At 39.9% G+C, this 22,398-nt stretch overlaps 1 protein-coding gene and 1 long non-coding RNA gene across 9 annotated transcripts in view; both read right to left on the bottom strand.

Moving 5' to 3' along the window:
- The window catches only part of EVL (Enah/Vasp-like), a 275,108-nt gene that overhangs the window by 154,925 nt on the left and 97,785 nt on the right, over nucleotides 1–22,398 (bottom strand). The window lies entirely within an intron of this gene.
- Nucleotides 2,071–3,149, bottom strand: LOC118844864. The gene is made up of 2 exons (XR_005009983.1): nucleotides 3,068–3,149; nucleotides 2,071–2,388 (listed from the first exon to the last, which is right to left on the bottom strand). It is a non-coding gene; the product is annotated as an uncharacterized LOC118844864 (long non-coding RNA).

Below are 22,398 nucleotides of genomic sequence, written 5' to 3'. Positions count from 1 at the left end.
TACTTTTCCAAGGTTAAACAAATAATAAATGGTAGAGCCAGTATTTCAAACCAAATTTCTGACTAAATCCTATGCTTAACAGCTTAACATGGCCATCATTCTTATAGGACCATGCTATTCTTTTAAATGCAGAAAAAAGGCAGTATTCCAGGCATGGGGGACAGCCAGTGAAAATGCCACAACTGGAAGATAGTTTCTTGTTGGAGGAACACCAAAGAGCCTCCTGTTACTGGATTGTGTGTGTACGCGCGCGTGTGTGTGTGTGTGTGTGTGTGTGGTGGGGAAGTGAACAAGGTGTAAAAAGCCTTGGAAGGTAGGAAGGGACCAAGTTAGGGACAGCTTTAAAAGTCAAACAGAAGAAGTAGCAGGGTAGGACTGGTAGAAGATCTCATTAATTCCATGGATATGTAATCTCATCAGTGAGCAAACTCTAATGGTGCAATCCAACCACTCCCCCATCCTACGCTATTCTTGTCCAGTTCCCCCAGACCTTCTAGAAAGGATCCACCCTGCAGGTCTTTCTCAATATCTCTTAATATTTCATGCATACCAGTGCAATAAATACCTGGGCTTTCCCTTGCTGTTTCTACCTAACCTTTCCAATCAACCACTCATTTCCTCTTAGAAGTTTTCTACACTTCTTGTATAAGAGGCATCAGTGGGAATACTGGAATTTTGATTATTTGTACATTATGGTGATATATAATTCACAACCATAGAGCATTACCTGAAAAAAAAATTTTTTTTAAGAATAGACCTCTAATTTCACTAGGGTAGGGAACTCTCCTAGAGGAAACTCTACCAGTAGAGATCTGCAACTTAAAGTCTTTGAGTTACCAGAGGTATTCAGAGATTAAGTGATTTGCCCAAGATCACAGAGCTAGAATATGCCAGAGGCAAGACTGGAATCCAGGTCTTCTGGACTCCAAGATTGCCTTTCTGCCCACCATGCCACTTTGTCTCTCCACTTGAAGAATATTGGTATTGAAAGGATGAAATTTTTTGGTATGTGCCAAGGAGATTTTTACTTCACACACACACACACACACACACACACACACACACGTTGATGGTGGTGAAGGAATGGTGGTCAGGTATCGTGGTAGCACGATGTGGTGAATGCAGTACTAGATTTGGAGTTCAGAAGACCTCAGTTCAAAACATGCCTTCGAACATATTAGGGGCGTGATCCTGTAAAAGTCATAATCTCTATGTGAGTCTGGTAATTCCATAGGATTTAAGATGGGTTGCAATCTGCATTGGGAGAGGTAGATCTCACATTGAAAATTCTCTGCAGTAATGAAATTAAAGACCACTTGTGTATGTGCATCTATACAAGTCTCTTTTTAAGTCAACGGTTTGCTCACTATTTGAGAAAGATGGGCAACCATGGCAAAAAGCCTTAACCATAGGTAAAATACAGGAATAGAAGAGATTGTAAAGAATCGTTTAGTATATTCTTCATCCAACCTTAACTTAAATGATTCCTGAAAAATAAACCTTGCATGTAAGAAAGATACAAATAAAAAATCGTTAACCGGAGGTCTGAAGAATACCTTCCATTCTTGGCAGTGTAGTATGAATGAATGAAGGGATGAATGAAAAAGCATATAAAAAACATTTGCTATGTACTAAGCACTATGTGAAGTGCTAGGCATACAAGTTAAAAAAAAAAAAAAGCAAAGATTTCCATTGGGTCAAGAAGCTTACATTTTAATGGGGGAAGGTAAACAGGGAGACAAAGGGTAATGGTAGCCAAGGAGGGGTTCTTTGGTTGGGAAAGTTATATGGATAGTGATTAGGGACAGTTCAGTCATTTTTCAGCTGTGTCTGACTCTTTGTGACCTCATCTAGGATGTTCTGGCAAAGTTACTGGAAAGGTTTGCCATTTCCTTCTCATTTTACAGATGAGGAAACTGAGGCAAACAGGGTTAAGTGACTTGCTCAGGGTCACACTACTAGTAAGAGTCTGAGGCTGGATTTGAACTCAGGATGAGGAATCTTCCTGACTCCAGGCCTGGTGTTTTATCCACTGCTACACTTACATAGGGCAGTAATTGACACACCCCCTTCCAAGAATGTGGTTGGGTTTATTTGATCACAGCTGATGGCTACACAACTTCATACATAACCATGAGTACCCTAAGGCAACCCACACTGAACTTGGGATAGTGATGGGTCCCAGAGTTGTAAGGAACCCACTGCCGTATATTCAGGGAAGATAGTCAGGAGCTTGTATATCATGCCTGGGTATCCTTCAGTGTCTTGAATGGTCTATGAAAGGAACACAAAGCCAAAATGGTAGAGTAACAGGAAGAAATATAGTGAGCTTCCTCTCCCCCTCTCCAACTCCTCCAAAGAGATCAAGAAAATGCACCAGATCAAATCCTGAAGGGAAAATTCAAGAAAAAGTAACAGTGAGTCACATTTTATAGCCCACGTTGACATAGAGAGAAGTCTGGGGACAATGGAAAAGGGGTTTGATTAGAATCTTGGGAATGCATAGAGCATTCTAGTGCAAAGAGAGTCTGTGTCCCTGAGCAGGAGGAGGTTCTTAACCCATACAGGACCTGGAGTGCTGGTTTTGGGAACACGACTGGCAGCTTTGGTGCTCACTACCAAGTCTCTGGGTCACAAATCCAGGACAGACTAAGGAGAATGACTATGCCTAGGAGTTGTTCTCCAGAGTATGGAGCAGTACATTGAAAGAGGAGTGAGTTCAGAAAGCAAGCAGCAGCTGTGTGCTCAGACCCCAGGAGCAGAGCAAAGTGCTAGTTCCAGCTTCTAACCTAGTCTAAAGCCTACAGAGGAATAATGAGGACAAGAATTTCAGACTAAAGGGAAGCCTGCAGTTCTGTCACTGTTCCCAGTTGTTTGATTATGGCTGAGTCTAGCTCCAGCCTACTATTGCTCAAACCCAAACCCAGGTCAAGAACTTGCAGAGTTCAGAGAAGGAGGGCAGTGATCAGACTTTGTCCCAGATCAGACTACTTTGGGAGTACTGAAAGTTTTCAGGTTCCTAGCCTGAGTTGTCCCTAAGATGTTGAAATAACATAACACTCAATACCTCAAGAAAGTATCAGCAGGACCAGTCCAGTCCTTTCCTCCAGAAATGCCCGGCAGATGCCAGCATTTATATGAAATCCAAAATCAGGAAGTAGTCTGGAAGAAAGAGTAGACAAAAAAAAAAAAAAGAATCCCACCATAAAAAGCAATTGTGACAGAGATGCTTAAGATACAACCCAGAAAAAGAGAATACTCTAAAACATCTGTATGCAAAGCCTCAAAGAAAAACAAATCTTAGAAACAAATTCAACCAGAATTCCTACAAATGAGAGTGCTAAATTTAAAAACTGGAAAAGAAGTAAGAGCTATTGAAGAAAAAATTGGAAATTAGCCATTTGGCACAAGAGGTACAAAACCTTTCTCAAGCAACAAATTCCCTAAAAATTAGAATGGACCAGAAGATCCAGTGGCTCCATGAAACAAGAAAGATTAAAACAAAGTCAAAAGGTTGAAAAAAATAAAATACATAAGGTATCTTATAGCAAAACCAAGTGACCTAGAAAATAGATAAAAAAGAATCATTTCAATGCCATTACAAAATAAAAAAGATCCTAAATATCAAATTTCAAGAACTCTTAAAAGAAAACTCCAGATCTTTTAGAACTAGAGGGCAAAGGTGGAAATAGAAAGAATCCATTGGTCACCTCTTGAAAGAAACTCCAAAATGAAAACTCTTAGGAACATTATTACCAAAATTAAGAGCTTCCAGGCCAAAGAAAAAAGTCTACAAGTGGGTAGAAAGAATTCAAGTATCAAGGAGGATTACACATGAATTAATAGCTATTACTATAAAAGAGCAGGGATCTTGGAATATGATATTCCACCAGCCATATGCAGCAAAACTGAGTATAATGCTACTGGGCAGAAAATGAACCTAGAGCTGCATAGAAACTTTAAAGTTCAAACACAGAGTTAAGAGAAATGTGACAAGGTAAACGCAAATGAAGGCAGCTAGGTGGTACAGTGGATAGAGTAGGAGGCCTGGAGTTGTTGGGAAGGGCTGAATTCAAATCTAACCTCAGATACTTACTAGCTGGGTGACCCCTGGGCAAGTCACTTAATCCTGTTTGCCTCAGTTTCCTCATTTGTAAAATGAGCTGAAGAAGGAAACGGCAAACCACTCCAGTATCTTTGCTAAGAAAATGTGCATGAGGTTGCCAAGAGTAGGGAAACAATTATGAGGGACAAATTACTTACATTCAAATATGAGGAGATAATACACATGCTCTCTTTAAATCAGTCTGTCATTATCAGGAGCCACAGGAAGAGTCCAATTAGACAAGGTGTGGGAATGGTTCTGTTACGTGTTGATAATCTTAAGAAAATAATAGAAGAAGAGAAAAGGAATACACAGGATGGGGGTGGGGAGAGAAAGGAATGTTAGATATAATTATCTCACATCATGAGGGTGTACAAGTTGTTGCTTATCATTTGGTTTCAATCACAGGGTGAAGTCCTGACTGGTGCTGCTGGATTTAAGTGAGGCTGAGTTGCCTTCCAGAATCATCAAAGTCCAGTGGCAAGACAAAAGAGAGAATGACTGGGGATGGCCTAGGATGCAGTTGGTGGGCTTGGCACGTTCTATGTCTGATCATGTTCTAAGCGCTCCACAGTGCTTGCTTCAGCCACCTTCATGGCCATCGTTCTCATCCGCCCATTCCACTGGGGGAAGTCTTCAAATGTTAACTCACCAATGGGTCATCAACTTCATTTAGCCCATCTGCTGAGACAGTTTACTGGGGTGTGGCCACTCCACATGCTACAGCTTTTTGGAGCCACAGGTGAGAGTTGAGTGCCAGGTGGACAGCAAAGGTCAATAAGCAGCCCTGAAAAGGGCTCAGCAAGCCCTCACGCCAGAGGTGCTAGTCCTCCCTGAACATCCCAAACACCCATGGATGTACAAGTAGATACCTATCCAATCACGGAGGAGGGGGAAGGAGGAAGTAGCTGACACTTGAACCTCGGTCTCATCTGAACTGGTGAAGCACGGAAGAATATACAGGCACACAAGTACAATTGGATACAGAAATACATTTCATTCAACAGGGAAATAGGAGGGAAAAGAGAAAAAGGAGAAGAGGGAATCAGAGGAATCTCTCACAAATGAGAGATGAGTCCTAAGCAAAACCAACTTAAACTAACAGTACGCAAAAATATTTATAGTTCTTTTTGAGGTGGCGAAGAATCGGGATCTGAGGGAGTGCCTACCAATTGGTGAATGGTTGAACGAGTTCTGAGATGTAACGTTATATACAATACTACTGTGCTGTAAGAAATGATGAAGGGAAGGGTTTCAGAAAAACCTGCAAAGAGTTGTATGAAATGATACAGAATGAAATAAATAAAACCGGGAAAACAATTTGTACAATTACAACTAACGTTAAGACAAATAACTGAATGAATTGGGAATGCTGATCGGCATGATGACCAACCACAATTCCAGAGGACTAATGCTACTAAACATGCTACCCCGCTCCTCAGAGGTGAAAGAGTGAAGAATGAAACATGTATTTAAAAAATATATATGGCCAATGCAGAAATTTGTTTGTTTGACTACACAGGTTTTTAAAAGGAGTTTTGCTTTTTTTCCCCATTCTCAATTTTGGGGGTATGGGAAGGAAGCGAAGGTAATTTTTACTGATTACAATAAATATATAACTTAAAACATGTTAAAAATTATTTTTAAAAAGTAGTCTGTGAATGGCTTGTACTACTTGGGAGACAAAGCAGAGGGTATACCTTAAGAGGAAATCTGATCAGTGTTTGTAAACTTATCTTGAGGATTCCCTATCTGATCCTTTCTGGAGAAGAACTGATACATACAGCAATGAGCACTGGACTTAGAGCCAAGAAGATCTGATCTCAAATCCAACCATTTCAACTTTCTAGGTACGAGATTAGGAAACTCTGAGTCTATTTCTTCATCTGTGAAATGAGGACAATGTCTAGAGTAACTACGTCATAGGGCTATTGTGACTATTCAATAAAACAAGGTGAATAATGTGTTTCACCCACTTTAAAGTACTACAGCACTGTCAGCTATTATTAATTTTTGTTAATTAATAATAGAGAAGGATGATGATATGGAAAAAATGAATCATTAAAAAGAAATGAGTCTAAAGGCTAAATCATCAGGGAAAAAAAGGCTCCTATCTATGTATCATGAATGCTTTCTTTTACAAAGGAGTCATGAGCCATGGGATGTGGTAAACAACGAAGAACAAGAAAACTTTTTTAACAGATAAGAAATTACTGTTTCTTATATGGAGTCATTCTTGTATCAGCCTTATAATATCTGACCACTGATTTCTACTGTAAAAATAAAACATAAAACATAAATTAGTACAAAGGAAAAAATGAGAAAAAAAACTTAGTATAATGAAAACAACTCCATCCTGATTTTTAAATAAACTGTTTGAGAGAGAGAGAAAGAGAGGAGGGAGGGAGGGAGAGGGAAGGAAAGGGAGAGAGAGGAGGGAGGGAGGGAGAGGGAAGGAGAGGGAGAGAGAGAAATGGACATGATACAGATTATAACCATTTCCTAAAGAAGTTCAAGTTATGTAAATTAATTGAGAAGAGGAGACCAAAGCAGACTATAAACTACATCAGTAAGCAAATACTTGTTGTCCTTGCCAAGAAGAAAGCTACGATGGCTTAGGGCGATACTAGTTTTTAATCATAAACTGTTGCAAAACCTTATAAAATATAGTCAAGGATTATAAGCCATATTACCTCATACAACAGTGAGAAATCTTGAAGTCTGGAGACCAATCTAACTAAGCAAAGCCAACTCAAAGGTGTTTTGGAAGGAGGATAACAAACAATTGAAAAATGGAAAAGATCTGTATAGATTTTTTATAACAAACTATTTCACTATCAGTCACAATGCATTTATCACATTTGGACTCAACATCTCTACTCTCTGTGTGCCACATTTGGAAAGAAGAGTAGCAATGAAAAAACAAAGACAGTAAGAATAGCTGGGGGGCAGCTAGGTGCTGAGGTGGATCAAGTACTGGGCCTGGAGTCTGGAAGACTCCTCTTCCTCACTTCAAATCTGGCCACAGACACTTACTGGCTGTGTGACCCTGGGCAAATCACTTAACCCTGTCTGCCTCAGTTTCCTCATCTGTAAAGTGAGCTGGAGAAGGAAACACCAAACCACTCCAGTATCTCTGCCAAGAAGACCCCCGATGAGATCACGAGTAGTTGGACATGACTCGAACAACTGAATAACAACAAAAATAGCTGGACTAGACCAATATACACCGAGGTCTTTGCTGAAGATGATGCAACTTTGAATCTTAAAGAGGGAAGGAAAATGAAAGCAATGGGGAAAAAAAAAACCCCAAAAACCTTCAAGCTTAATTATTACTGAAAAGAGGCAATAAAATATTAATAACATTGCCTACTTTTACATCTCTACAAAATTTTAGTGAGAATAATTTACAGTAGGAGCATCATGTTTGAACACGTGATAAGGGAATAAGCAGGCTTTGGCAGGGATCAAGGTTTGGTTCAGCATTAGTTGTTTTTTGAATGATCTTTTTGTTTTCTATCACCTTCAGTTCCAACTACCTCTTTCCCCACTCGCCTACCCTACAAACCATCATTTATAACAAAGAGTAAAAATGAAAAAAAGCAACTCAACGAAACTAAGCAATACATCAAATGAGTCCATCCTCAGTCTCACCTCTTGAAAGAAAGAAGGCAGGCTTTCACACACTGTATCATACAGCCAACCATATCTTTATGGTCAATTGAATGAAATATTGTAGAGAATATAAGACTCTACTTATTTGCTGACCATTTGAAAAAAATGACTTAATTCAGAAGAATGAAAGGTTTTCTTCCCACACAGTATCTGCCATGCATATGTCAGAATCATACAAATTTCCTTCTGTGATATAGGAGCTAGTAACTTCTTTTGATGACCCCAGGCTATTAAGATCAAAAGAGGGATGTATTTTACAAAATCCTATTCTGATATCTCATTGTGGTGTTGGGAGGCCCTGTGTTCTTTAAGGCTCTGACACAGGATGGTGAGCTCTACCATGCTAAAAAGGTATCAAGGAGCAACAGACTGAATCTGGTTTTCAAGGACTAACCTAACTAAACATGGTGAGACTCATCACCAAAGGGTTGGGCACCTGGCACACCACTTGGCCATGGTATTCCATGCAACAAAGAAAAATACAAAGCAATCTTCCATCCTATATGCTTCTGATCCATTTGCTTCTTTAGTTATAGTGACAACGTGTTGGGAAAGGGGCAGAAGAATTGCAGAATTTTTAGACCATCCAGTAATTAAATTTAACTTTAATTTACCTAGTGACATTTCAGATGCAAGATCTTTGTCCAGGGATCAATGAGTGGACACACTATTGGAGGAAATCTTGACATTTTTACTATGTGGCAAAAGAGAGGAATGAAGGAAGTTTTGACTAATTGGAAGGGTGGCTCACAGTTAGCAAGGTTGATTTTATCACCTCAAACAACAGCCAGAGATAGACATGTAGTCCAGAGATGTCAAACACATTGTCAAATGCAGCTCACAACTCTCTTGGGCAAGGCCCAAATCAGATTAAAATGTAGTTGGGAAATACATAACAAAAGAAATAAACTATAATGTTAATGTGTGGGTTTTTTTTCAGTCAATATGCACCCACGTGAATCTTAAAGTACAGCGTAATAACCCCTGTTTCTATTTGAGTTAATCAACACTGCTCTAGTCCAAACCCTTCTTTTGCAAAATTTCAGCCCCTTTCTCAAAAAAAGCAGAAGAATATAGTGGGAGTGATGAGGGTACAGTCTCTGAGAACCCCCTTGAACTCTCCCTTGAATCTTCCAACTAGATCTGGCCTTCCCCTAAGGCCATAAGCCTTACATTATCATTAGGCCTGAATCTCTACCTAGCCTCACCCTTTGTTGTCCAGCTACTTCCCACCCCTGATACTATCAATATCCATGCCTTCAGCTACTTCCCACCCTTAATCCCATTCTCCTGGTTTCTGGAGTCTGACCAGTTTCATCTTGCCTCCATGAAGGCTCTCAGGTTCAATCTAGCTCAGCTCAGATTGGATCTGGCCGGCTTGTGAAAACAGGTGTCACAAAGGGTGGGATTTCTTAAGACAAACCATTATGGTGAATCCCTAATAAACTTTGTCTTTTTCCTTGGCTGAGAAGGCTTGAGTCGAATTCTTTCGGCAGGACCCGGAGTGTTGGTATTTTGGGGTCTCGAGCACCCCTAGAAACCTATGGTTCCCTACCATCATCATTTTGCTTAGACCTCTTCAGGAAGAACAGTAGACTGAGAGTCAGGAGACAGGTTTGGACAGCTCGGATACTTAATAGCTATTTGACCTTAGCAAAGTTAAAAGTTTCCTCCCTTCTCTAACTTTGTTTTCCCAACTTTAAAATAGGAATTACCATACTTAGACCGCCTGCTCCTCAAGGCCATTGGGAGGAACACTTTGCAAATGGAAGAGTGCTAAATTTAAATGAATTTTGTAATCCATTTTTCTTATTGTTATTTTGGTTAGGGAGGAAGGGATGTTGACTTGGCCTATTTCTTACCCAATGATTCCAGGGTATTTCTGAGGAAGAGGGCCATGTCAATGGCTGAGAACCTCAAATCATCCTGGTCAACCTTAAACAGTGATTGACCAGTGGAGATTAAATCTCTGGGAAACCCAGTCTAATTTCCCTTTCTGCTATTTTTCAGAAGAAGAAACTTAGGTACAGAGAATAATAAATGGGGGTAGCTAGGTGGCACAGTGAGTAGAGCACCAGCCCTCGAGTCAGGAGGACCTGAGTACAAATGTGGCCTCAGATGCTTGACACACTTACTAGCTGTGTCACCTTGGGCAAGCCACCTAACCTCAATTGTCCTTCCTTCCCCCTCCAAAAAAATCCCCAACAATATAAAAAAGAGAAAAATAAATAGAAACATAAATGGCATAATAAATGTTTATTGAATTAAATTTAACACATGTAAGATAAACTTGTGTGTGTGTGTGCGGTGGGGGTAGGGGATCCAGAAATGTGATTTCATTGATGAAGGGACTTCCCAGTGGGGAAACTCCCTCTGCCAATGCAGATTGATAACTGTTATTGTCTGAGCCAGCTGCCAGAGGCAACTGGTGTGTGTCAAGGGCTGGCTTCAGAGACCTGAGTTCAAGTCCAACTTTCAAAAACTATACTCTGTGTGAGGTTGAGCTAGCTTCTTAGTGCCTAAGGAAGAACTTTAAGAAACATAAATGCTAAAATTTAATAAGGACAAATGTGAAGCATCATACATCAGTTTAAAAAAATCAGCTTCACAAATATGAGATGGGATATGTTTGACTAGCCTTTTTTTTAATCTTATAAAAGATCTGGGGATTGTAGTGGGATATAAACTCGATATCTATTAATGGTATAATGTGGCAGCCAGTCAAGCTAATGTGATTTTTGACTGTATGAAGAGAGGCCAAGCTTCCAGGAATAGGAGATGATTATCCATCTATACTCTTCCCTGGTCAATGGAAATTGTGATGACTGCATAAAGCCCTTTTTGCAAGAGATCTGTCATAACAATTATTCCCAAGTCATAGTAGATGGAACATAATAGAAAGTCTCTCACTTTGCCAATTAGATCACTTTGGCCTATGAGAAGGGACTTCCCTGGAGACAGAAAAATCATTTTTTAAATTCTCTTCTCTTTAAACTGAGTTGATCATGGTAGAATAATTCTTGGGACCAATTAATTTCCCCCAAAAGGGAAATTAGGGTTAGGGTGTCCTCACAGAAATGAGGAAACTTGGAGCAGAGAGTTGGAAAAAATCTTGACCAGATATATGCATAAAGATTATTCTGGCTAAAAGGTATGGTTTGGAAGGGAGAGAGAATACAGTCTGGAAAGACCTGTTGGTTGTGTTCTCGAAGAGGACCATGACATCAGAGAAATGATGACATGACTTGCAGTTGATTCTGATTTGAGTAAGGGAGGGCTGTGCAAGGTCACCAGCCTCACTTTCTCCTCCAGAGCCATCTGGGCCCAGTGGCCAGATACTCAGCAGGATGACTGGAGACAGCCCAGGAATACACTGGGAGACCCTGGCCTTTTTAGGTTAAGGTATTTCAGGTGCTCACTGTGAGTGAGGTAATGCCCATTCAGTGAATAGGTCTCTCTAAGAAGTTAATCAAGGGATGGCCCCTTTAATCAGAACTCAAAAAGAGATCAAACTGGGAGGGGAAGACCCTCAGGGTTCCTGGCCAAAAGAGAAACAGTTACTATTTAGTTAAGAGATTATGAATTCATGCCTTTTCTTCACAACTCAGCTATAAATTCCTAGAGGGAAGGAATGGTACCTCAAGTTAGCCCTATAAGACTTCTGTGCAATGCTTAATAAATACTTGTCAGTGAAATGATTATAGTTCAAAAGTCTCAGGTAGGGAGGAAATCAATACCTCCCTCAGGAACATAGAGGTTCTTATCTGAGAGGGAGCACGTAGAGGGATAGAAAGAATATTGAACCTGGAGTTAGGAGTTATAGGTTCAAATCCTGGTTGCAAAATTTGCTAGCTATGTAACCATGGTCTCTTTGAAACTATGCTTCCTCATTTATAAAAATGAATTGAATTCAATGAACTGCACCTAAGTGTCTCCCATGAACGTAATTCTAAAGTATCCCTTCCCTCCTCCTCCAGCTATGGGACTGGTCTCCTCCCTCACCTATGGAAGTATGCTGCTGAGGACACCAGGTGCCACCTGCAGAGAACTGCATGCACAGCCCCAAAGTACACAATGCAGATGAGAAACCTTAGCTCTCTAGTGACACCTATTAGTGACACCTGCTGGGGCGTAAAGTCTGAGAAGAGGCACGTACCAAGAAGCTGCACTCTAGGCCACACCTGCTGGGAGCTTCCCTGCCCAGGTAATGACTGTAAGAGACCAAGGCCATGAAGGCTCCTGGGGAGAGCCTCGTGGGCTGGCATTGCTTCTTTCCATGAGTTTAGCTGTGAGCTCTATTTCTTTACTTTGGCCAGTTTTCATTTTTTTTTTTGAATTTTATGAATGGGGAGCTTACCAAAAGAAGGTGGTAACGACACATTAGGAGGTGCCGCCACATTGTAAAGTTCCCAGATTTTCCAGGTAGGGGCGATAATCCAGATATGAGAAATTAGCACAAGGAGTCCCTAATATGAATGATGATGATGGTAATGGTGATGGAGGAGGAGGAAGACAAGGATGATGAAGAGTAGGAGAAGGAGGAGGAAAAGGACAAGGATAGGGACAGAAACTGGACCTTCGATTTCATTGGTTATAGGGAACTCCCAGATAAGGAACTGCTACCACTTTGGTCTGACACTTTCTCTGCAACTTACAGTCTTAGCGAATTGCCTACAATACTGGACTTAAGGGACTTGCCCAGGGTCACACAGCTAGTAAGTATCAGAGGTAGGATTTGGACCCAGGTCTTCCTGACTCCAAATCCTAGGCTCTATTTGCCATACCCCCTCAGAATCTGAGTGTTTTGTGTTATATAAGAGCCTTCCCACACGAAGGTTACGAGGAAACTACTACTATGTGGCATAGACAAATTGCATAACTACTTTATACCTCAGTTTCTCCATCTGTAAAATGAGACATCAGGTTAAATGATTTGTAATGTCCTTTCTAGTTTCTATGATTTAATGCTCTTCCCAACTCTAATGTTTTGTGGCTCTAAGAATGGCATTTGTAACCTGATATGAACCCATACCATATTGACTTTGAAAAATGGTTTGTTTCCAAATATGTTTTCAATTTCACACAGAGAACTATGAGATCCCTCTTGACTTATACAATAAATTACCTTTTACCTAAAATCCCTGGGAAGTTTGGCATTCTAGCTAACTGCATATTCTTTGCAACAGAGTATTGCCCTATATAGCATCTGTGAACTCCCAATTTTCAGAGTTGGAATATTGTAAAATATATTTAACATTAAAACTCCACTGAATCCTTTCTGGATGGTTCAGAAGGCATTATAGATGATATCAAAAAGGTTTAGGATAAAAGAATCAGGATCCCAATATATTCACAGGTCAGAAAAATGAGCTGAATCAAATAATATGACCCTTGATAGGAACAAATGTAAAGTTCCATACCTTGATTAAAACATAAATGATAGAAGTGGAAGATAAGGGAGGTATGGTTAGACAACACTTTATGGGAAAAGTATTTGGAAGTTCTAGTAAACTGCAAGTTCACTAAGTGTCAGTGTATGACAGGATCCAAGTTAGCTAATTTGATCTTGGGCTGCATGAATAGAAACTGAATGTCTGGGATGAAGAAGAGAGTACTGGGGTACTCTGCACTAGTTTGATCACACCTGGAGCACCCTGCTCTGTTCTAGATGTGACATTTTTGGAAGAGCACCATCGAGCATATCCAAAAGAGGACAAGCAGGATGGAGAGAAAACACAGGATGCTCCATGCCATGAGACTATCATTTGAAGTAACTGAGAATGTAAGCCTAGACAAGAAAAGACTTAGGGGATACATCATAATTGTCTTCAAATATTTGCAGGTCTGCCATGTAAAAGAGGGAGGAACATAACCTTCTTGAATGTAAAAGGGAGAACTTGGGAAACAGATGAAAGTCACAGAGACAACATAAGGAAAATATTTCCTAACAATTAGAACTATGCAAAAGTTGAACTGGCTCCCTTTGAGGTCATGGTTTTCCCCTTAGTGGAGGGCTTCAAGCAAAGGTTGGATGACCATTCCATCACTAAACATTTATTAAGCACCTACTTTGTGCCAAGTACTGTGTAGAGAAGATTTCTGTTTAGTCATAGGTTGGATAAGGTGACATTAGATTCTGAGATGTTGATTCCAGAGCATTTCTTTCTCTTCACCCAGACTTTAAGCTCTCTGAAGATGGGGGTCATATCTATTTTTGCCTTTCTATAACCAGCACAAGAATAAGGCCTTGCAAAGAGTAAATGTTTGTTAAATAAAATGTCTATTGAATGAATGTTTAATGAATGATTGATACTACAGATCTTTCAGGGAGCATAGTGGCAGCTTCTTGGCAAGTGACAGATTGTTGCTCATACACAGGGCCAGCTGTAAATGTAGGATGTGTTAGTGAGCTCCCAATCTCTGGAAGCATGCAAGCAGAGTCTGGCTGACCACCTGTCAGGTATATTGTAGAGAGGATTCCTACAAAGGGTGAGAAGTTTGGCTAGAAAATGCCAAGGTCCCTTATATCTTTAATGTTTTATGATTTTGCAAGGGCAGACCAGTAGTTTTCTTTGCCAAAAGAATGTCCCCAGCTGGTCTGCCTTGAGGACTAGAAAGTCTCACCACTAAGGGAATATTTTCTTTCCACCAGTGGTCATTTAATAAATGTTTGCCGAATCAAATTATGGTACTGAAGACTGCTGTTAAAATGGGACTATCTCTATTAAACATAATACCTCCATTAGAATTAAGTGACCACATTAGTTCTTGTCTCAGGATCCTAGAATGTCAGAGGCAGAAGGAGCCTTAGGATAAAAGAACCATAGAATGTTTGTACCCAAGGGATTTTAGAACACAAAACCATCAGTTTTCTTAGCTTTCGCTTTTGTCTCTTAGCTTTTAGTTTTCAGAGCATTCTCAGTCCTCAGCTAATTTAGGGGTAGAAAATCCCTTAGAACACACCACCAGAGCATACCAAGGTTAAAAGGAGCTTTAGAGGTCATCTTCTCCAGCCTCCTCATCTTACAGACAAGTAAACTGAGGCCCAGAGATATAAAGTGACTTACCTCATATAGTTATTTGTGGCTGATCTAGAGCTAAACCCAGGGCTCTTCAATGCCTAGCTGTATTACAGTCTTCTGCCTCTGCAGTTATAAGGGCCCTTACAAGATAGGACCAAGGACAGTTCAGTTTTGATGGACAGGGCTAGAAAATTTGTAGAGCATTTGGCCCTGCCCTGAAAGGTCAGTGTGACTAAGGGAAGTCTGAGGGCACCAGAAATCAGGGAGGGAGTGGTAGTGGTGGTGGTCATGAAAAAGACAAAGAGAGAGAACTACAGCACTTTACAGATATTATACAGATAATGATCCTTACAATAACTGCAAGGTGGGTGCTGGAGAAACATTTTGGTAAGGATCTTCAGTTCTTCCAATGTTCTTGGAAAAATTTATTGTAATCTTCTTGGGATAGTGTGTGTATGGCTCCTTAGTTTTCATGGTATAATTCAGTAGTGACAAATTCACATAGAATGGATCCTTGTGTGATGCATATTGACTTAGAAAATAGCAAATCATCATTACTTATGTTGTATTTTTGTTTATCTTGTTAAACACTTCCCAATTACATTTTAATTTGGTTCTAGTGGGCACTGGGAAGTTTAGCAGGCTGCTTGCTGCTCCTAGGCTGCATTTCAGACTCCTAGTGTAGTGGAAAGAATGAACCTGAGTTCAAATCTTACCTCTGTGACTTTACTACCTGTAAAGTGACCTTTGTCAAGTCCTAGGCCCTCAGTTTTTAACCTCTTAGCATCTTAGCTCCATCTGTAAAATGAGATGTTGGAAGATCTTTTCCAGTTCTAAATCTATGATTTTATGATTTCTACAGAGGGAAAATGCCATTCTAGATGGCCATAAGCCCACACATTTAACTTGGCCAACTAGCTTGTACATAGGTACTAATGGCCTGTGGGAGAAGGAGTCAAAATATACCCTCTTAAGTAAAAAAGAAGGTGAGAAACAAACTCCAAGAATACCTACAGCAAAAGAAAATTTCACCTTTTTAGAGGTTTTTTTTTTTTAAACTGATCTCTATAGCAATTTACCATCAAGGATAATGGAGCCATTACACACGGAAATGAACATCACAGACCCAGACAAACTGATAGAAAACTGAAGAGAATAAATATGGGGACAGTATCTGAATTAGACCAAGTATACACAGAAGAGATAAGTAATAGAGTCAACACAATATGGAATGTATTGAAGCAATATCTTCAGTGTCTCAGGGTGCCTGAAAGAGGGGAAGACACCAAAGAGACGGAAAAATGTTAGGCCTTATTAATACCAAAATAAGGTGACTGAGAAAACATCCACAACTACTGACCTAAATGCCTACTTTCCCATCTTAAAAAAATTAATGAGAATAACCCTTACATACCCTGAATAATGGATGAGAATATTAGATGGCGTCTTTGCCACCACACAATTGACTGAGAGTATAATACTTTACTGTTTATTGTTTGTTGATTATAAAAAAAAATTGGTTCAGTAAAGCAAAATACTGCCTCAAAGGAGGAGATCCCTTCCATATATCAAAATTATGGAAGATTCCTTGAAAGATATAACATGAGGAAAACTTTGTTCAATTACCCTCTTAAAGGGTGAAGCATAAAACAGGGAGATGTGTGCTCACTGGTCTGTGTTTGCCAGTGTCATGGAAGAGATCTCATAAAGAGTTCAAGTTGAAGAAGAATTCTTTGTGGATGGCGAGATCCTCCAGATGCTCAGGTTTGTGGATGGTTTGCATCAAGTACTAAAACCTTATAGGATCTCCTGGATGAGATTCAAAAGGAATTTGGCATGACTATACACACACACACACACACACACACACACACACACACACACACAAGTGGATGAATAATGTTTATTATGCAGATTTTGACACTCAAGTAGACAGACCACCTGCAGAGCTTGCGTATCAGTAAAATTATCTCTCTCTCTCTGTCATTTTTTTTTTGGAGTCAAGTTTTTTATTTAATGTTACAAAAAATATTTAGTCAAACAGACCAAAGCCCATGTCATCATTGGACTCCTCGGATTCTTCTTTTTTTGCTTCTTCTTTCTTCTTCTCCTCAGCTGGGCCAGCTGTGCTAGCAGGAGCAGCCCCTCCAGCAGGGGCAGCACCACCAGCTGCTGGGGCAGGTCCACCAACTCCTACCTTGCAGATGAGGCTTACAATGTTTACATTGGACAGTCTGTCTGTCCTTCTGTCTATCTGTCTGTCTATCTATCTATCTGCAAATCCCTTAGGCAGAGCCTATGAAACTTCTGGCATGTCCCATGTGTAGAGCCTCAACTTCTCAAATGCAAAAATAGAGGATTGGTCTAGATAATCTCAAAGGTTCCTTCTTCCCTAAATCCTATAACTCCTCAAATTTTCCCTGAAACAAATATACCAATATTCTGACAGTACTGCTGCAAGTCACAGAACATTATAGTTTTTAAAAAATTAAAATGGACTCTCCCTCAGAGGACAATAGTGAAGCACATGGTGGGTGAGCAAGCTGTATCACATGGCAAATAAAGATGTACAAACAAGAGCCAGAGTAAAGAATTTCAATGAAGAATTATATGATGATCAAAAAAGAAAATGGGAATCCTTGTGTGCAAGAGCAAAGGATAAATAAGAGGCAGTCTGTAGACTGCAGGTATCCTCTAAGTATCAAGAGAAATTGAGGAAAAGTCCGGGCATGCTCAGTGGAACTTTTGTGAATATATGGAGAACAACTGTACAGGATGGACCCGCATGAATGTGTCTCAATTTGCATTGTTGGGGGTGGAGAAGGGCCATCCACATTAATGAGATCATAGATGCATTTGGATATCTACAGGCATGAAATACAAGTCACAGGCACCTTTATTACCTTGGACAAATCACTTTCTCTCTTCATTAAGTCTGTAAAGTGGGGAATGAACCTACTTGCACCATCTGCCTCATAAGAAGATCAAATAGAAACAATGCATATTAGGGTAAGAGAGAGGAAGAGAATTTGGAACTCAGATTTTTAAAAAGTGAATGTTCAAATTTTTAATGTAATTGGAAAATATTTAATGAAACAAAAATATATTCTAAAAGAAATAATTCACATAAAGTTTTTTGTATTAATTCAAAAAATGCTTATTAACTGTAAGAAGCAAGAGGCAGTGCTGTCATTATTACAGAATCAAAGATTTGAATTGGAAGGGTTCTTAGAGGACATCTACTCTCACCACAGCTGAAGTAGGAACCTTATTTCCAATATCCCTAACTGGAAGTCATCCAGTCTTTGCTTGATTATGGCCAGTGATGGGGAATTTAGTATCCCCCGAGACTGCCCATTCCGTTGTTGGGCAGTTCTGATTGCTAGGAAGTTCTGCCTTGAAATTAGCTGACACCTTTCTACCAATAATTTCTCCTGACTGGGGACACACAGAATTATTCTACCTTTTTTCCCCATGAAAACCCTCCAGATATTTGGGTACTGGAATTGCAACTCCTCGCTAAGGATTTTCCACCTTAAGATAAATACTATCAGTTCTTTCAACAGGTACTTGTAGAGCATAGTTCTGAGTTCTTTTATAATTATGGTCATTCTACTCCAGATACTCCCAAGTTTGACAATGTGTCTTACAGCATGTATTGTTCAGAATCAGAACCAGTAACCTAGATGTCCCCCACTAGGGCAGAGTACCACAGGATTATCACCTCCCCTGCTCTGGGCACTATACTTTTATTAAAATGCCCTAAGATGGATTTTGCTTTTTAGCTATCGTGTACTACTATTTACTCACATTGAGCTTGTAGTCCACTAAAACCACCAGGTCTTTTTCCACCTAACTTCTCTCTAGCTATGTCTCCTCCAACCTGTAGTTGTGATGATTCTTTGAACTCAAAAGCGTAACAATTTAAGAAATTTCCTCATTAAATTTCAACTTCTTAGTTTCAACCTAATGTCTTCATCTGTCAATATCTTTTTTGGTCCTCCTGATTGTCCTCCGGTACATTAACTTTTCCTTCCTAGTTTTGTGTCATCTGAAAATTTTATTAGCATATTATTAATCTTTGCATCAATCTAGCATCAAATGCCCTCTGTGTCCTGGTGCTGTCCAAGGTTCTGGGTGTATAAAAGTACAAAAAACAAATAGCCCTTCCCTCAAGAAGCTTACATTCTATTAGAGAGACAATATGCATAGATATAAGTATATATGGCATATAGGTGTATATAGGCACACACACATGCATATAGATGGAGAGATGGATACAATAGATGTAAAGAGCAATTTTGGTGGGGAGGCAATAAAAACTGGGGGGAGAAGATCAGGAAAGGTATCGTGTAAGAGGTAGTATTTAAGCTGAGCCTTGAAAGAATTCTAAGAGGCATGCAGAAAGAAGGCTTACATGCTAGCTATAGTTTTAGCTATAAAGGGGAATGCTTGTACATGAATATTGGAGACGGGATGTCACCTGTGAGACATGACGAGAAGACTAATTTGGCTGGATAATAGAATCTTTGAATGGAAGTAATGCGAAATAAGGCTAGAAAGGTAATAACAGTAACAATGATAGCTAGCAGATTTGTGAAGTACTTTACAAGTATTATCCCATTTTATCCTGACAACAACCCTTGGAGGTTGGTGAAATAACCACATACTACAGAAGAGGAAAATGAGGCACACAGGGGTTAAATGACTTGCCCAGGGTCACACAACTTGCAAGTGTGTAAGCTTACATTTGAACTCAGGTCTTCCAGACTTCAGGTCCAGTGCTCTCCCCACTGTGTCACCTAGCTGCTTAGGAGCCAGCTTATGTAGAGTCTTAGGAGTTTGGATTTGATCCTAGAAACAATAAGGCGCCACTGGAACTAAGTGAACAGAACAGTGTGGTTACATGTGAGCTTTAGAGACATAACTTCGGCAGTTTTATGCAGAATAGATTAGAGAAGGAAGTGATGAGGCAGGGAGACTAAGTAAAAGGCTTTCGCAATAGTCCAGGGAAGCGGGAATGATGGACTGAACTAGGGTGGTGGTGGAATGAGTGAAGAAGAGGGAACAAATGCAAGAGATATAGAGGGAGGCAGAATTAATGATACATTGAATGAAGCAAATTGAGTATGTGAGATGAGAGCATGAGGAATTGAGAGTGATTCCAAAATTGTGAACCTGGCTGACTGGAAGGATGATGACGATGATGCCACCTATGCCAGAAATAGGAAAATTTAGAAAAGGGATATGTTTTGGGTGGGATGTTGTTTGGGATATGTAGAATTTGAAATGCCCAGTAGGTATTTGGACATTCAGTTTAAAATATCTAATAGGGAACTGATGATGTGAGACTGGAGCCCAAAAGAAAGACCAGGGTTATATTTTTAGATCTGGGAGTCATACACATCAAAATAATCATTGAACCCATGGGAAGTGATGAGGTCACCAAAGAGAAAGTGTAGAGAGAGAAGAAAAGAGGGACCAGGACAAAAACTTAGAGTACACCCATAGTTAGGGAGCGGGAGGACATAGCTGATGATTCAGCAAAGAAGATGGTCAGGAAGAAAACCAAGAGAGAGCAGTGTTGAAAGCTCAGAGTAGAGAAAGTATCCAGGAGAAGAGGGTGGTCAGCAGTGTTGAATGCTGCAGAGAGGTCAAGCATGATGAAGATTGAGAAACACTGCATCTGACAATTGAGAGATCATTCGTAACTGTGGAGAAGCCACTTTTATCTGCAATTAGAAACCAAGACAGGGACATCCACAGATCCCTTAGGCAATCCACTAGAGCCTTCATTTTAAGTTGGCATCTACCATTTATTTAACAACTTCTCTTTGGATTTGGTCATTGAATCATTTCTAAATCCATCCAATTTACTACCATTTAGCTTATATCCTTCCAACTTATCCAAAAGTAAAGCATAAAAGATTTCAAAATCTAAATATTATACAATTTTCAACATTTTCCTGACGTACCAGTCTGATAGGCCTGTCAAAAAATAATTTTATTCTAACATCATCTGTTCTCTTATTTTTGTCTGTATCTTTTTCAAATTAAATTTTTATTGATTTTTGGGGGGAGTTTTGCACCTTAATTATTTCTTGACAATATCCTTCTTTCACTGTATCTACCTCCCTTGTAGTAAAAACAAAACAAACAAAAAACCCAGTCCTTTAAAACCAACTGGCAAATCTACTGATTCTGCCAATGCACACAACATTCACATCCATAATCTTCTGCCTCTCTACCAAGAGAAGCATTGTTCATAATCTCTTTGCGACTAAAGTGGCCGTTGCAATTAATTTGAGTTTAGTTGCTTTTTAGTGTTGCTTTCCCATACATGACCAAATTCACTGTGTATACCATCCTCCTGATACTTCTTCATTTTGGATCAGTTTATGGATACCTTACCATGTATTTCTGAATTCTTCATATTTTTTAGGACACAATAATATTTCATTAATATATACAACACAATTAACTCAGTCATTCCTTAATCAATGGGCACTCACTTTGCTTCCATTTTCTTTTGTACTACCATATAATGCATTGCTATGAATATTTTGATAGATATGGGACCTTTTTTTTGTATTTCATTTTGGGGTATATGCCCTGTAGTGGATTTTTAACACAAAGTGCATAGATTCATAACTTTTGTCACAAAATTCCAACTTGTTTTCCAGAACGGTGGGACTAATTCACAGTTCAATGAACAGTGCCTGGTTTGCTAGATGATCACTGACCATCCCTTGAATAGCATGTTCCAGAAAGAATTTGTCCAGGAATTGAAGTTAAGCTCATTGACTTACAGTACTTTTTTTAAAACCCAGAACAGTGTTTTTCTTTAATATTGTATCAATCAGTCAGTCAATATGTGTAGGGAGTTAGTGCCGACCTCGGGGCTGCTCCGACCCTAGCGCTTGGCCTGTTTCCTGGGTAAAACCAGACAGGCTTAGTAGGAGTTGGAACAGTAGGTGCCCGGAGGAAAGACTTCCGTCCCTAACAGCCCCCCTTAACAGCACCCCCCTCTTGCTCTGATAGCCATCCTTTCTCACGCAGGCAGAGTCCATCCACCAAGGACTCACAAGCCCAGTAGGAGGAACACAGCTGGCCACTACCTAATGCTCTTGAACCAGTGCCTAACACAAACATGCTTTAATTAATGGGAACATCTTTGATACTTTACAAGGGCATCCTGCCCCGTGCCTCACATAGCTCATACAGTTCTGATAATCAGTTTGTATCCTGCCCGAGCCTTCCCAGGCCTCTTTAGATACTGTAGAACAGCACTCCCCTCCTGTTCCCAGCCTTCCCTGTTACTGTAGAATAGCACTCCCCTCCTGTTCCCATACTCCTGTGGAAACCACCTTACCACAGCCCTAGTTTTCCCATACGCTTGTAGGCAGCATAGTTTACTATAATCTAGATTCTTCCCACCAGATATCGCTACTAATCTAAGTGCAACAATACATTACTGAAGCACATCTCTTTTCCCATGCTTTCATCCCCTTGAACACCTGCTTCTGCTTATGTAGTGCAAAACCCTATAAATATGGATAATGGCTTCCAATAAATCGGAGTTATAACCATCATTAC

Source organism: Trichosurus vulpecula, chromosome 3, assembly GCF_011100635.1.
Source record: "Trichosurus vulpecula isolate mTriVul1 chromosome 3, mTriVul1.pri, whole genome shotgun sequence".
Lineage (NCBI taxonomy): Eukaryota > Metazoa > Chordata > Mammalia > Diprotodontia > Phalangeridae > Trichosurus > Trichosurus vulpecula.
Note: the sequence above shows the minus strand (reverse complement) of the source record. Positions and strands in the feature narration are given on the sequence as shown.